The 14,213-nt window shown below is 43.8% G+C and overlaps 1 protein-coding gene across 7 annotated transcripts in view; it reads right to left on the bottom strand.

Annotated features, from left to right (window-relative positions):
* AKT3 (AKT serine/threonine kinase 3) overlaps positions 1–14,213 on the bottom strand; it is a 303,148-nt gene that overhangs the window by 252,173 nt on the left and 36,762 nt on the right. Inside the window, exon 2 of one of the 7 annotated variants that reach the window (XM_065589154.1) lies at positions 5,848–5,918. The exons of the other annotated variants lie outside the window; for them this stretch is intronic. The gene's annotated coding sequence lies outside the window, so the exon portion shown is untranslated. The remainder of the gene's footprint in view (positions 1–5,847; positions 5,919–14,213) is intronic. 7 annotated transcript variants of the gene reach the window in all.

Below are 14,213 nucleotides of genomic sequence, written 5' to 3' on the forward strand. Positions count from 1 at the left end.
TGGGAGGCAATTCAAGAGGAAGCTGAGTGTATTCTTAGCTAGCAGATGGAGTTCCCATGGAAGAATCACAGAAAACTTCCGCCCACCCCCTAAATTCCACTGCATCCCCAAAAAGTCCAACCCCTGTGTCCAGCAAACTGCACTGAAAGGGACAGGGAAACAGTCACACCACAAGTGTATTTTCTTCCCTGAACTTTTGAATGAACACCACAAGCCAGTCACCTCTCCACTGCTATGGGACATGGCAATGTATCTGTGCAACTGCTGTAGCAGATGCTTCACCCACACGCACTGTTCTGGAGTGGTTCAGCACAGGGAGAAGACAAACATCGGGAACTGGGAACAGTAATAAACACTGGAAATGATCACATTCCTCGGACAACCAAACAATTCCCTTTCCTGGACCTACACAGGCCTGCACACAAGAAACCAACCACCCCGCCGCACATCCATGTGGCTCTCATTCATATGGGGAAGGAAAAGCAGAGGAGATAAGGGGGAGCTGTTGGATCCTTGTATAACCATAAGTGTCAAAAATAGTTCTTTCCCCAACCAGCGCCTTTAAGAACCAATCCCACCCTCCCTCCATCTACACACCCAAGGACTATCACTGCCAGAGTGCTGGTCAAGAAATGCCCAGACACAAGAGCATACTGACAGGTCATTTGCAATGAGGTATAGCTTCCTCTAAATGCTTTACAGGGTTCATGGGATTTCAGTAAAATCACTGGTTTACAGTAATGTCCTGCTTGGGGACCATGTCAGGATAGAGTGGGGGAATGGAAGGCACAGAGGTGCACCAACTTCAGGCATGTATTAATGTCATCTCTTGCTCCAGTAATATGGGGGGAAGCGATTATGATTTACCAGCCTGAGGTTCTAGTTCCTGCAGCAGCTTGGAGTCCTCCTCAGGCTCCTTGGGGGGCGGGGGGGGGGGGGAGAGGAGCTTCCTCAACTGGGTCTGTCCAGTAGAGATGTAGAATCACATATGCCTATCCTCTGGCTCTCCTGGGGCTTCCTTTGAGGTCCGTGTAGCCTCCTTGCCCTGCCCCTGATTGGCATCCGGTCATACAACGAGGCCAGCAGAGTTGAGGAGGGGATCGAGAGGCTTTTCAGGCTCCATACTCTCAGCCCTGAGGAGTGCTTGGTCCACCTCCTCATAGCATGGGCATGTGCTAGGTACCCTCCCAGAGAGATTATTGGCATCCTTCACCTTCCAGTACAGAAGCCTGAGATACTTCATATGCTCCCAGCTCTGGGACTTAGTCCAGTGAATGCCCACCACCTCCAATTTCCATGAAACTTCCTGGCACGGGTGTATAGTCTTGCTTCTGCAGACGAAGTCATGGAGGACAGTGTACTTTGAATCACAGCTTGATCAGTACCTAAGTGTGCTCCAGAGACGGGGCAGCAGCCCTTGGAACATGATCCATGATCGCTGTACTGATCAATAGAATTTACAGAAGAACTGATATGAAGTGCTCAGACAGGTCGTTATTACCACTGGCAACGGGGGGCCAGGGACCTTTTATACCTTTGGATAAGAATCAGGCAGCAAAAGGATCAATGCATTGTGGAAATAGCCTTCGAGGACTATAGATACCTGTGACCTGGTACAGGCCCTTTACCCCATCCATGCTGCACTGCAGAACAGTTATGGGGCCATGAAATAGAGGAGGCATGTACATACCCACACTCCTTCTGAGTGCTAGCTTTCATGCTGTGCACTCTCCTTCAGGAATTTGCTTCAGGGCTTCAGATGTGGACAACAGGGGGGTTATGGCAGAACAATGCACATGTAACCATGTACAATCACAAGTGCAGACACAGTCTAAGAGTACGAAAACAAGTGACATGAAGAATGAGGTTTATGGATACAATCACATATGTACAATGTGTACACATATATACAACTGCAAATTTTTCTGATAATTATAAATATATTAAGTGCCAGCTATTTCCACCTGCCCCTCAAGTAATTATTAATAGTCTGATTTCTGTAGGTGGACCTGGAGAAAAAATTTACAGGACAAGTGGACAGTTGGTTTCCATATTTATAATGTTTTTCCATGGGAGTTCTAACTGCATGTAAAAATCATTTCAAGTCCCCTTGTGTCATTCATATGGTCACCAAAAATAAAAACCAAAACAACAATCTAGTTTCCATTTCTGCAATCAATGAGGCTCCACACAGGTAAAAGGGTCTGCTGCACAGATCAACTGCCACATCAGGTGAGTAAAGAATATGGTCTTTGTGATCCACACTTTTATTGCCACCTCTTAAACTATATGCTCAAGTACATAATACTTCCTGGTAATTTTAATCTTTTCAACAATTCATTTTAAAAATATATTCATTTCTTAGATCATGTTTCTTATTATACAGTTGATTGTACAAAATATTACATGCCAATTACTGCAAAATGTGAAGCAATCACTTCATAATGTTTTGTATTATATTCTTATTCCCAAATGTAAAGGAACAAAGTAGATCTAAGAAATGTTCATTTTGAAAAACTAAATACAAAAAACATTTCAAACCTAACAAGAAACACAATCCATGAGGGAAAATACAGCCATAATTCAGATTTGAGAAAAACCTCACCATGAGAAAAACTTGGAAAATATTGAGCATCAAATCAAGCCCTCTAATGCCAGTAAGCCATATTTATAGTCCACACATAATCCATATAATAGCTGTTCATAAATTTATATATATAAACAACTCCATATGGCTGCTCTGCATATCACCAGTATGGGAACTAATCTAATGCTGTCTACAACTGCTAATGCACCTCTGACTGAAGGAGATTTAACAAGACCTTTCACCCCCCTGATATTTGTTAACCTTCTAGCTCAATGAGTTTTCTTCATAATGTATACATGTTCCAATAGTATGGTGCTGTATTTCAGCAGATCTCTCACTCAGACTATCTGTTCTCTGCAATTTGACTTTAATACACTAAAAAAGCGTTCTTAAAATTAGTTCACTTTAAAATTAAATTAAAACCAAAATCAGGGTCTTTGGTTCATCACCCAGGTTACAGAAACAGACTGCCTCATTATTAAGTAAAAACAGTAGTTCACAATATCACGGATATTACCATGGTAATACCAGGGTGACAAGTTAAAATCTGTTTTTGGTAAAAACTGCTTACTTTCCACAAACATATAGATTACATTCTCTTTAGAGTGGACCAACTAGGGTTGGTCAAAAAAATTCCAATTTGTTCAGTGAACACTGAGCATTGTATCTGTTTGTGCATGTACTGCCATCCTTCACAGGCAAACAGGGAGTCTAGTCATTCTCAAGCTTCATCAGATATACTACTGTTACTACTGGATCTGGGTTGTCAGGTGCATTTGATGAGCATTAAACATGATGCTCCTAGGATACAAATAAACTATCCAGAAGTTGTATTATTCTATTTGAGGAAAAGGTAGATAGTGACGTTTCCACAAGCATACAGAGGAAAGTTTTGCTAGAGTCATCCTTGTGTCCGCCTAAATAGTGGAGCAATATGGAACACTTTACTAAAAGTTTCCAAACTGCCCCAGTTAAATTCTGCAGATGTAATTTCTTTTGTAGCAATCAGACGTCACTTGTTATTTCATATCCTAATCAAAAGGGAAAAAAACAAAATAATTTGCTTACTGAAGACACTATCAGCTTTTTTCTTTAAAAAAAAAAACTGTCGTCTTTTTAGCCCTCTTCCTCTCCCACTTTCTATTCCATTTAAATAGCTAATGACATCAAAAAGCAGCTGTACTGCATTCAAGCAGAGACAGAAAAACAACTGTATTAGATCTTGCCAGAGTTAATATAAAAAGTTTATACTTAATTAAAATTCTTAGGATAGTGTTATGAATATTTTAAATGATGGTTCATTTTGGGGTGTAGTACTTATCAAAGTAATGGATACCTTTCTTTTTATAATTTTAATTTTAAAATATTCTGGTGCTTTATACAAAGTGAAGAAAACAGTCAAAAAGATTTGGTTGCCTGTTTTGCACCTGCACTCTTCTATTCCAAAAATGTTATTCATATTAACAGTTTTACCAAAATCTCTTGAGGGCAGAGGTAAATAATTTTCAAAGACTAGATCTCTAACTTAGTTTAAGAGTCTCTGGTGGATGATTTTTCTCTCTCTCTTTCTTTAAAATACATGATGTGATAAAAAAGCATGTACCATGAATAAACTTAGAGGCGATGAAGTGGTAACAGCGAAGAAGAAATGAAGATAAAATGAACATTCACCTCTTGTTTTATGGAATTCTGGACCAGCAGATTCATCATGTGTGTTTGAGATGTTAAAGGAGGATATGAATGGTTTCAGATAAACTAAGCAGCTAAAACACAAGATTTGGTAGTGTTTGGTAATTTGATTAGAAGATCAACACAAGTTACGGACTTTTCCAGTTTTTACTCTGCCTAGGAGCAGGCAGCAGTTTCTCCCTCTTCAGCCCCTCACCTTTTTCCAAGTCTCCCCGTCCCCTTCCCCCCCCCATTCAGAAATAAAATCTCAGTGGGTTTTTCAGGCTCTGGAAACTACAGGTTCCCATTTAATCTCAGTTCAAGCAATAGAGTAAACTGAATTCTGGAAAAGTTTTAATTTACTTTCACAGCTTATATAATTGAATGGCTACAAAGCGCAATCTACAAACTACTGCTTCAAATTCTGAAACTGCTGATGGAAAATCTCTACAGTTTCTATGAGAGATACCTAAGACAAGCCTAGGCTGAGTGAGAAGAAGGTAGGATTTTAAGAACCAAGACTTCAGCAAGAAGATAAGTATCTTATGGATGCCTGAGGATGAGACTTATTTTGAAGTTCAATGGTAAATCTCATACCTGCACTACTAAAAATTAATATCATGTACAATCCAACAAAGGGAGAGATACTAGATTCCTTTAGGTTGGTAAAGTAAAGTAAATTAAAATGTTAAGAATTGTATGTAAGACAAGAGCCAAGAGGAACAAAGATCATAGCAACTAGGATCTTTTCCTTCCAAAAACCTGAGCCCAGTTACACAAGTCAGGAGAAAAGAAATTGTTGCAACATAGTAGGATTTTGATGTAAAAAAACTAACCACTATGATAGTATTTTCTGCCAAACAAAATTCACTATATTAGGAAAACGTACATCATCCAGGCTATCAAAATTCATCAAATGAAGAGATGGACAACTGAAGATCAAAGCAATTCACAGTTAGTTCAACTGCTTCCACGCTATCTTCTATCTCAATGTTTTGGAAAGTCATCCAAGGCTGACCTTAAGTGGTAAATGCAATATCTGTTTGTGCTAACACTGGACAAGCCATTAAAGGAGAGTACAAAAGAGGTTGTCTGGTTGGACTTTGCATTCCAAATAATTATTCCATATGATAGACGGCAATAGTTCCAGGGAGAATACAGGCAATAGTTCTGAGTAGAATAGAAACTGAGTAACATGTCCAAGAGGAAGACCTAAACAGAAATGATTATTTTAACCACAATGCTAATTCTCAACCCCAACCTCATACTAGGTAAAAAGGAGGAAAATCAGGTCAGGGGCAAGGACAAATCAGAATGGACAAAAACCAGTATTGCAGAACAGAAAAGTGAAGTTAGCAGCACTCCCATTTTAGTGCAGGAATAATTCAGTTAAAGATCTGGCAAAAAATCAACATAACTGCAATATGTTGACCTACACAACCTGGTTCATGGGAGTTGGACATCTATAACCAACAAATCAAGGATTCTGGTTGATTCCACCCTCTTTGGTCAACCCATTAAACCTAATTTACTGGAGACATTCGTTCAACTGTGTAATAATCTTCAGTCAATGTTTGGTAAAATGAACCCACCTGGGGGCGGTCAGCACTTTTAGGTAGGAGACTGACTAGCGAGAGTCTTCTGTGGGCTTTTAGTCAAAATACTGAAAGACACAAAGAAGAAGTATACCAAATATAAAATTAATTTAAAGCGCAATCACCAACTTTATGACTAGAATCCAGTATTTTTCAGGTGAATCTCTGTATGTTACGTTTTCCTTACATTCAAATTTTATCTAAAACAATCAAGCTGAGCTCTTAAAATCCTGCTTCTTGAAAGTGTGCTTTTATTTTTCCACCCATTTAAAATAAGCCAATATTTTTAATTATCATCCTATCATTGTTCTCTTTGAGCACATTGTAACAATACACGACTACTCCTTCCAAGTTGCTGAGTGCAACTCAGATCATGTGAACTATATATTTTTAGCATTTAACCACTGCACATCAAAAACAAAAGCATTTATTCAGAAAAATATCTAGCAGTGGATGTCAGACCATAGTTTATTAAAAGTAAAAAACTACTAGTTAATATCTAACCTGAAAAAGAAGTGTACCACAAAAATGGGTTTCCACTTCACTTTCTTGAATTTACACAATTTACAATTTGTGTCCTTGATTTCAAGGGAGACTTTATGTATTTCAAAAACACACTATTTCAAGGCCCAAAGTAAATCTATTCCACACTGCACTAACTCTAGAGGAATGATAATTACTCATAACATAAAACAACTGAATGGGAAAGAGAAGTGAAGATCATCCAGTTTTTACTGCAAGAAAAAGCAGTTTCTTACCAATACAGTAACTGTTATTCTTCAGGATGCACTGTGCATACATACAATTCCTCTGTAGGTGTATGTGCAGCCAATGCATGTGCGTCAGAGACTTTTGCCAACCATTCCAGCAAGCAGCGCATGCACCACCATTCATCCGCACACACAGAGCCAAAGGTATAAAGGGGCATGTCTGCTCCCTCCCTCTTTGGTCCTTTGCACCATCAGTTAGCTAAAACCCAAAGTAGCAGGGAAGGTGGAAGAGTCATGGAAGGTATAGGTGCACAAAACATATCAAAGAACAGGTAAGCAACAGTTTTTCTCTCCTTGGAGTGATTGCACATACAAATTCCTCTACACGTGACTCACTAATAGTTTCCTTTTTCAGATGGTGGGACTTCAAACTTCAAGTGAGACTGCAACAATTACTTGCCAAAGATAGCAGTGTCTCGGACAGCTTGAGTAATAGCATCATGTCTAGACTATGTCACTGCTTTACAAATGACTAAATGGATGTTAAATGGACTCTCACTGAACTGACAGTATTTCAGATGCAGTAGGTAGTCCAGCATATGGCTAATGTCTGTGCTATCTGGTGATTACTGGTGTGATTATACCCAGATTGAAAACCTTTTTCATTTTGCTTTGTACATGGCTTTAGTGGAATCCTTTCAGCTGTTCACCAAACTAGTCTGGATACCTCAGGAGCAGACTCCTCATTGCTCAACCAGAAATCACTCATGCCATAAGGTGAAGAGATTGTAGGATGGGGTTACTCCTGGGGGAATTCTGCACCACTGCACAATGCAGAATTTGCACAGAATTAATGTTCTGTGCAGAACTTTCTTTTTCCTCCCCTCACAGAAATGGACTGCAGAGCTGCTGGTCACTACTAGGGGCTACTGGATCCAGCAGCTTCCCAGCTCACAAACAGAAGACACTACCAGGAGAAGGGGGAGGAGGAGGAGGAGGGGGAGGAGGAGCTAGAGGGTTCCCAGCAGCTGCAGTTCCGCACATGCCCTGAAAGAAGGAGGTGGCGTGCAGGAAATTCCATACAAGCCCAGGACCCATCATCAGGCTGTTCTTCCCTCTGGATCCCTGGGCTCTGGGGGACAAGGGATGCAGGTGTCTGGACCAGAGGATGCCCATGGCTGGACTCTGGAGGGGAAGGGATATGGGTGTCTGGCCCCCCAGATGGGCTCTTGGGTGGGGGAGGGAGGGCACAGAGAAACAGGAATTGGGTTCTTGTAGGGGTTTCTTTAACTCTCTGTTCCTGGGGGAATTTTTTTGTTGTTGTCTGTATAGCCAAAATAATTGAAACTGGCATAATCATGTAGTGTTATTTTGACAAATAAAATATGCAGCATTTTAAAATATTGTGCACAGAAGTTTTAATTTTTGGCACAGAATTCCCCCAGGAATAAAGGGGTGCAATGATTTGTCTTGGTTTTGAGACAAGAGATCCTCATCCACAGGTAGAATAATGGGTGGTCAAATTGAGAGGTGATGCAAGTCCATGTATCAGCACGGCATCGGCCAGGCAGCTACAATGGAGTATTCAGGCTGCCTTATCTTTTTGTATCTTCCTGATCATCCTTGGAATCAGAGGGACTGGAGGGAATTATTCAGCCAAGGAAGAAGAAAGGCATCTGTCAGGGAACCCTGGCTGTGACCTCCACGGAACAGAATCTTCTGCATTTGTTGCTCAGGTTGGTTACAAAGAGATTTATCATCAAGTATATCACCACTGATGGAAGATTTGCTATAGAATGTCTCTCTATTGACCACTTGTGATGATCAATGACGTTCCTGCTGATGGGATCTATATTATTGTTCCTCACTCGTGGAAGGTGAAAAGCATTTGGCAAGACACTGTTCTTTGTACAAAAATTCCACAAGTAAATCACTTCTTAATGTGGCTGAGATAACATTGCCCCACCTGCTTGCTCAGATAAAACACAGCAGTGTTGTTGTCAATGAGAACTTAAAACCACCTGCCCTCAATAGTGGCAACCAACGTCTCACTTGTCTGGCAAACAGCTCAAAGTTCCAGCACATTTATATGACACACAACTCCATGAGGCATCTACAGTCCTTGAGTGTGAAGTTGATCCAGACACACCTGCCAATCTTTGGTGAACACATGTGTTACAAGAGTTGTAGTTGGTTCTGGTGGTAAGGAGCCCCTCTGCATACACTCTGAAGCGCTAATCATCAATTCACAGACTGAAGCAATTGTGCAGGCACACAAAAATCAGCAGGTCTAGCAAATACCTGCTTGGGCAATATATCAAGTGAAGCCAAGCCTGCAGACCTCTGAGGTAAAATCTAGAAGGCTGAGTCACATACATGGCCATGTACCCCAACAGCTGTACATATGAACATACTGTTGTCCTTGGGTTGGACTTGAGGCTCTCAGACAGAGACTATGGACTGGAACATGTCTGTCAGGGAAGGCATATAGGAGAGGTGTGTCCCATTTCATGATTAAAGCATTACCCAGGGAGCAAGGACCCAATCCTGCTCTGGATCAGAACTGAGAACAGTTGCCATTCTGTCTTGTTGCAAAGAAGTCTATAGTTGGGAATCCCCAGTGTTTGAATATGTTTTGTAATACTCGTGGGTCTAATTCCCACTCATAATCCTGGGAATATCTTCTGCTTAGTGCATCTGCAGTGGTGTTTTGGCATCCTGGCAGATAGAAGGCGGAGATGTCGATATTGTGACTGATGCTCCAGTTCCAGAGTAGCATGGCTTCTGTCCATAGGCAGCGTGAACATGCCCCCCCTTGCCGGTTGATATAGAACATGCATGTAATATTTCCTATGAGGATCTTTATGGTCTTGTTCTTGATTGTAGGCAGGACATGGGAGCATGCACTGTGAACAGCACATAGTTCCAGTAGGTTCATATGTAGGAGGGATTCTGATGGGGACCAACGGCCCCGGATAGTAAGAGAGTTCAGATGTGCTCCCCAATCTAGTAGTGAAGTGTCCATCATGATTATCACTGTTGAACCCAGAGAGACGTAGCCAGGATGCATACCTCATAACTACTGCTGTTGCTATAGACCATGCTGCGGTGTCCGCGGAGTCTAGTGCAGCCTGCAATGCTGTTCTGTCGAGAAGATGTCCTTCAGAGATGATGGCCCTAAACCAGGGCTAGCTCTAGGTTTTTTGCCACCCCAAGCAAAAAAATTTTTGGCTTCCCCCCCACCCCAGCCCTGGGCTCTCCCCCCCACCTGCACCCCCCTGCTACCCCAGTGCTGGGCTCTCCCCCCACCACCACCCGCACCCCGTGCCGCCCCAACCCTGGGCTCTCCCCCCCCCCCAACCCACCCGCACCCCCTGCCGCCCCAACCCTGGGCTTCCCCCCACCAGCGCTGACTCCGCCTGCTCCCCCCTCACCTCCAGCTGGTCCAGCGCTGGCAGGGTTGGGGTAAGCAGCAGGTCTCCGGGCCGCGCCTCAGCCCAGGGTCCCTCCAGCCAGGGCCCCCGCCTCCAGGACCAGCCGGGACCGAGGAGGACAGAGCCGGGGGAATGCCCCAACAAGGGGCTGAGGAGCCTGGGCAGGGCAGCCCCAGAGGGAGCGGAGCCCCAGAGAGCAAGACGTGGGCCCCGCACGGCAGCGCCCCACCCTCTATGGCCCCACTCCTGCTGCTGCTCCTGGCCGCTCTTCTGCAGTCCCTGGGCGGCTCTGGCCGCTTAGCCAAGCCCCGGCTGAAGCCCTGGGGGGGCGGCCACCCTGCGGCACCTGCAGGTGGCTCCGTGTGCCCCAAGGGGTGGCCCCCAGCCCGAGTGTCCTGCGCTCGGAGCCCGCCCGGCCATAAGGTGTGGGCGCTGCTCCCCGACGTGAACCGCAGTGGCCCCAGGGCGCCCCCGGTGCAGGACATGCTGCTGCTGCCAGGGCCGGCTCTAGGCTTTTGCCGCATAAGCACAAAAAAGAGGCTGGCTGGAATGCCACCCCTGAAAATGTGCCGCCCCAAGCACCTGCTTGGTTTGCCTCGAGCCGGCCCTGCCCTAAACTGTTCTCTTCTCTTCCAGTGTGAGTTTAATAAAATTTGACAATTCTGAATAATTTGTGCAGTTGTGTTTGGCAAATACCTCATAGTTGGCGATCCTGAAGTGTAACGTTGCCGAGGAGTAGGTCTTATGACTGAAGAGATTTAGTCTCTTCCAATCTCTATCATATGGTGTGGTTTTGGGATGTTGTTGCCTACCTGTTCATTTACTGCGTCCATGACTAAGGAGTTTGATGCAGGGTGTGAGAAAAGGAACTCCGTTCCCTTGGCAGGCACATAGTATCTTTTGGTCAGATCTTTTGCACATAGGTGGAATTGTTCCGAGGGTCTCCCAAATTGATTTTGCCAGTTCCATGACTGCATCATTCATTGGTAGAGCGATTTTGGAGGAGGCTGAGGTCTATAAGACATCAAATAGTTTATGTTGTGAATCTGGCACTTCCTCCAGTAAACTGTCCAATGAGTCCTCCACCCTCTTAAAAAGGTCCTGAAATTGTTTCAAGTCATCCCCCGTGCTGGGAGGTTAGGGCATGATGGTTTCATCAGGGGAAGAGGACGAGAAATTGGCTACCGGTGTTGTCTCCTGATCTGAAATCTTCTCCTCCTCTTTGACCACCTCTTCCGGGGACTCAGAGGGTCCAGTATGACCTCTTGTACAACACTGGCCACAGAACTCCCCCAAAATAATTCCTAGAGCATATCTTTCAGAAAAACATCCAATCTTGATTTAAAAACGGTCAGTGATAGAGAATTCACCATTTACTCTTGGTAAACTGTTACAATGGTTAATTACTCTCACTGCTAAAAATGTATGCCTTTTTTCCAGTCTGAATTTGTTCAACTTTAACTTCCATGCATTAGATCACATTATGTCTTCCTCTCCTAGACTGAAGAATCCATTATCAAATTGTTGTTCCCCATGTAGGTACTTACAGACTGTAATCATGGTGAGGAAAACCATCCCTTAACCTCTTCTTTAAGCTAGATGGACTCAAGGAGTTCAATGTATCACTATAAGGCAATTACCCCTGTATTGAGCTCAATAACTTGTGTTTGGTTACAGCATAACTTATGGAGAGACATCCAGTTTTGACAAGAAGACATCAAGAGATGGAAAATTCACCACTTCCCTTGGTAGGGGTTAAAATCATCCACACTTAAAATTTTATGCCTTATTTCCAAATTGAATTTGTCTAGCTTAAAGCCATTGGTTTGTGTTATGCCTGTCTCTAGTAGATTAAAGACCCCTTTATATAACTCAGTATTTTCTTCCAGAAACTGTAATCAAGTCCCCTTTCAATCTCATTTTTTATGAACTAAACAGATTTAGTTCTTTAGATCTCTCACTTTCAGCCTTTTCCTTTTTGTGGCTTTTCTCTGTACTCCATCCAATTTTTCAACTTCCTTTTAAAAATGTAGACACCAGAACCGTACACAATATTCCAGTATCAGTTCCACCAATACTATATACAAAGGCGAAATCATCTCCCTAGTCCTTTGCACTACTCCTTTATTTATACGTACAAGAATTGCATTAGCATCACACTGGAAATTCATGTTTGTCTTCTATGTCCCCTTATTTCCAGGATACAGTCTCACATTCTGTACGCATGGCCTGTTTCTAGACATATAACTTTGCATTTGGCTGTGTTAAAATCTGTTTTGTTTCCAGATGCTCCGCTCATCAAGTAATCCAGATAGCTCTGTATGACTTCCAGGTCCTCAGTTATTTACTATTCTACCAATCTTTCTGTGCACAAATTTTATCAGCAGTAATTTTATATATACACCGAATATACTCAATTATAAGCCGGTTCGTTTATAAGCCAACTCCCCACCCCAAGATGGATAAGTAAAAATGGAAAATTTTTATGACCCGTTCATAATTCAGGGGTCAGCAAACTTTGGCTCCCGGGCCATCAGGATAAGCCTCTGGTGGGCTGAGATGGTTTGTTTACCTCGAGTGTCCGCAGGCACGGAAGTAAACCTAAGTAAACAAAGTGTCCCGGCGCTCCAGCTGTTTACCCTGATGGGCCAGGACAGCAACTGGTGGGGAAATTTGGGGGGGGGGGGAGAGGAGAGAGAAGCTAGGAGTCAGGGGAGTAACCCCTGTAGCCACCCCCAACGTGACCCCCATCCCATCCCTTCTCACCTTATCCTCCCCTGGCCCTCCCCAGATGTCTCTGGCCTGGCTGGAGCTGCTCCGGCAGCCTGGGCAGTGCGGCCACAGCCTGCTCTGGCAGGCCAGCCCAGGCGGCACGGTCGCAGCATGTTCCAGCGGGCTGGGCCAGGCGGCATGGCCACAGCCTGCTCTGGCGGGCTGGGCTGAGTGGCACGGCTGCAGCCTGCCAGCCCTGGAGCTGCAGCTGCTTCAGAGGCTGGGGGGGGGGGGTGAGCAGCGTGGCCAGAAGCGGAGAGACTCTGGCCCCGCCTCTTCCCTTCTGGCTCTGCTGCATCTCCTTGCTCCCTCTGTTGGGGGGAGGAGCTGTGTCCCACCTCTCCCTCTCTATACCCGTTCATAAGGTGTCCCCCTTCTCTTGTGCTTCCCTTTTTTACTAAAACAATTCGGCTTATGAACAAGTATATACGGTACTTCCAGACCATTCATGAAAAAAGTAGTAGGTTGTCTGCTCCTATCTGGGCCAGTCACTAGAGGGAGACAAGATACACATTCTGCATACACAAATTTGCTGACAGCAGAGGAATGATGAGACTCAAAAATCCCTGGTTCTATTCAAGTTTCTGAGAGAAGTGTACTCTTTACTGGTGTGGTGTCATGGCATGAATCCTTAGTGGATGTCTGTCTCACTGTAGATGAAGTGCACTCATTTCCATGGTGAGGAAAACCACATTCTTGTAGCTGTGCTAAAACACAAAACAAGGGGAATGGCAGTACCAGTCCAGAAGCATGTGGACTTTAGAGGATGGCCATCTCCCAAGCATTACAGATCTGTGAGCAACCAGTCTGCGGTTGGCAAGTCCATTGTGGCTGCTGTGATGATGGATGTTGGTCAGGCAATAAATACACTGCTACACCCACATGAGGTTTAAATAGCCAATGACCATGTTACTGCAGGCTCTGAGCAGCTGGGGACCAAAACTGTGATAGAGCCAGAGATTGGGCACATTTGTGTCCATAATCTGACTCACAATAATTGATACTTTCTGAATCAACACAGAAGTATATTACTCACTCCACTGGGATGCAGGCCTTGGTAAATCCATCTGGGCTGATGAATAAAAACAAGTTATTGGGGCATATATACCACACACTACTTAGGTAGGTACTCCAACTTCTGCTACAAGCAAACATATAAGGGACTTTTGTGTTTGAAATGAAGGTGAGCTAGAGGGAACAATCAATTTCCAACTCAAGATACATCTCTACTGTAGACAAATCTGTAGTATACAGCACAGCATATGCCCCTGGAAGTCCCTTACGACTCTGGAGGCAATTGTTCCAAGGCTCAGTCCCCTTCATTTCCAACCCCTCAACCTTCAAAATAGCTATAGGAACACCTCTGTTGTGCATACTCTCACAAATACTTATTCATGGAATTAGTTATAATGGTTTTACCTTCTACAAACACTTTTGCAAGAAAACC

This window comes from Chrysemys picta, chromosome 3 (assembly GCF_011386835.1).
Source record: "Chrysemys picta bellii isolate R12L10 chromosome 3, ASM1138683v2, whole genome shotgun sequence".
Classification (NCBI taxonomy): Eukaryota; Metazoa; Chordata; order Testudines; family Emydidae; genus Chrysemys; species Chrysemys picta.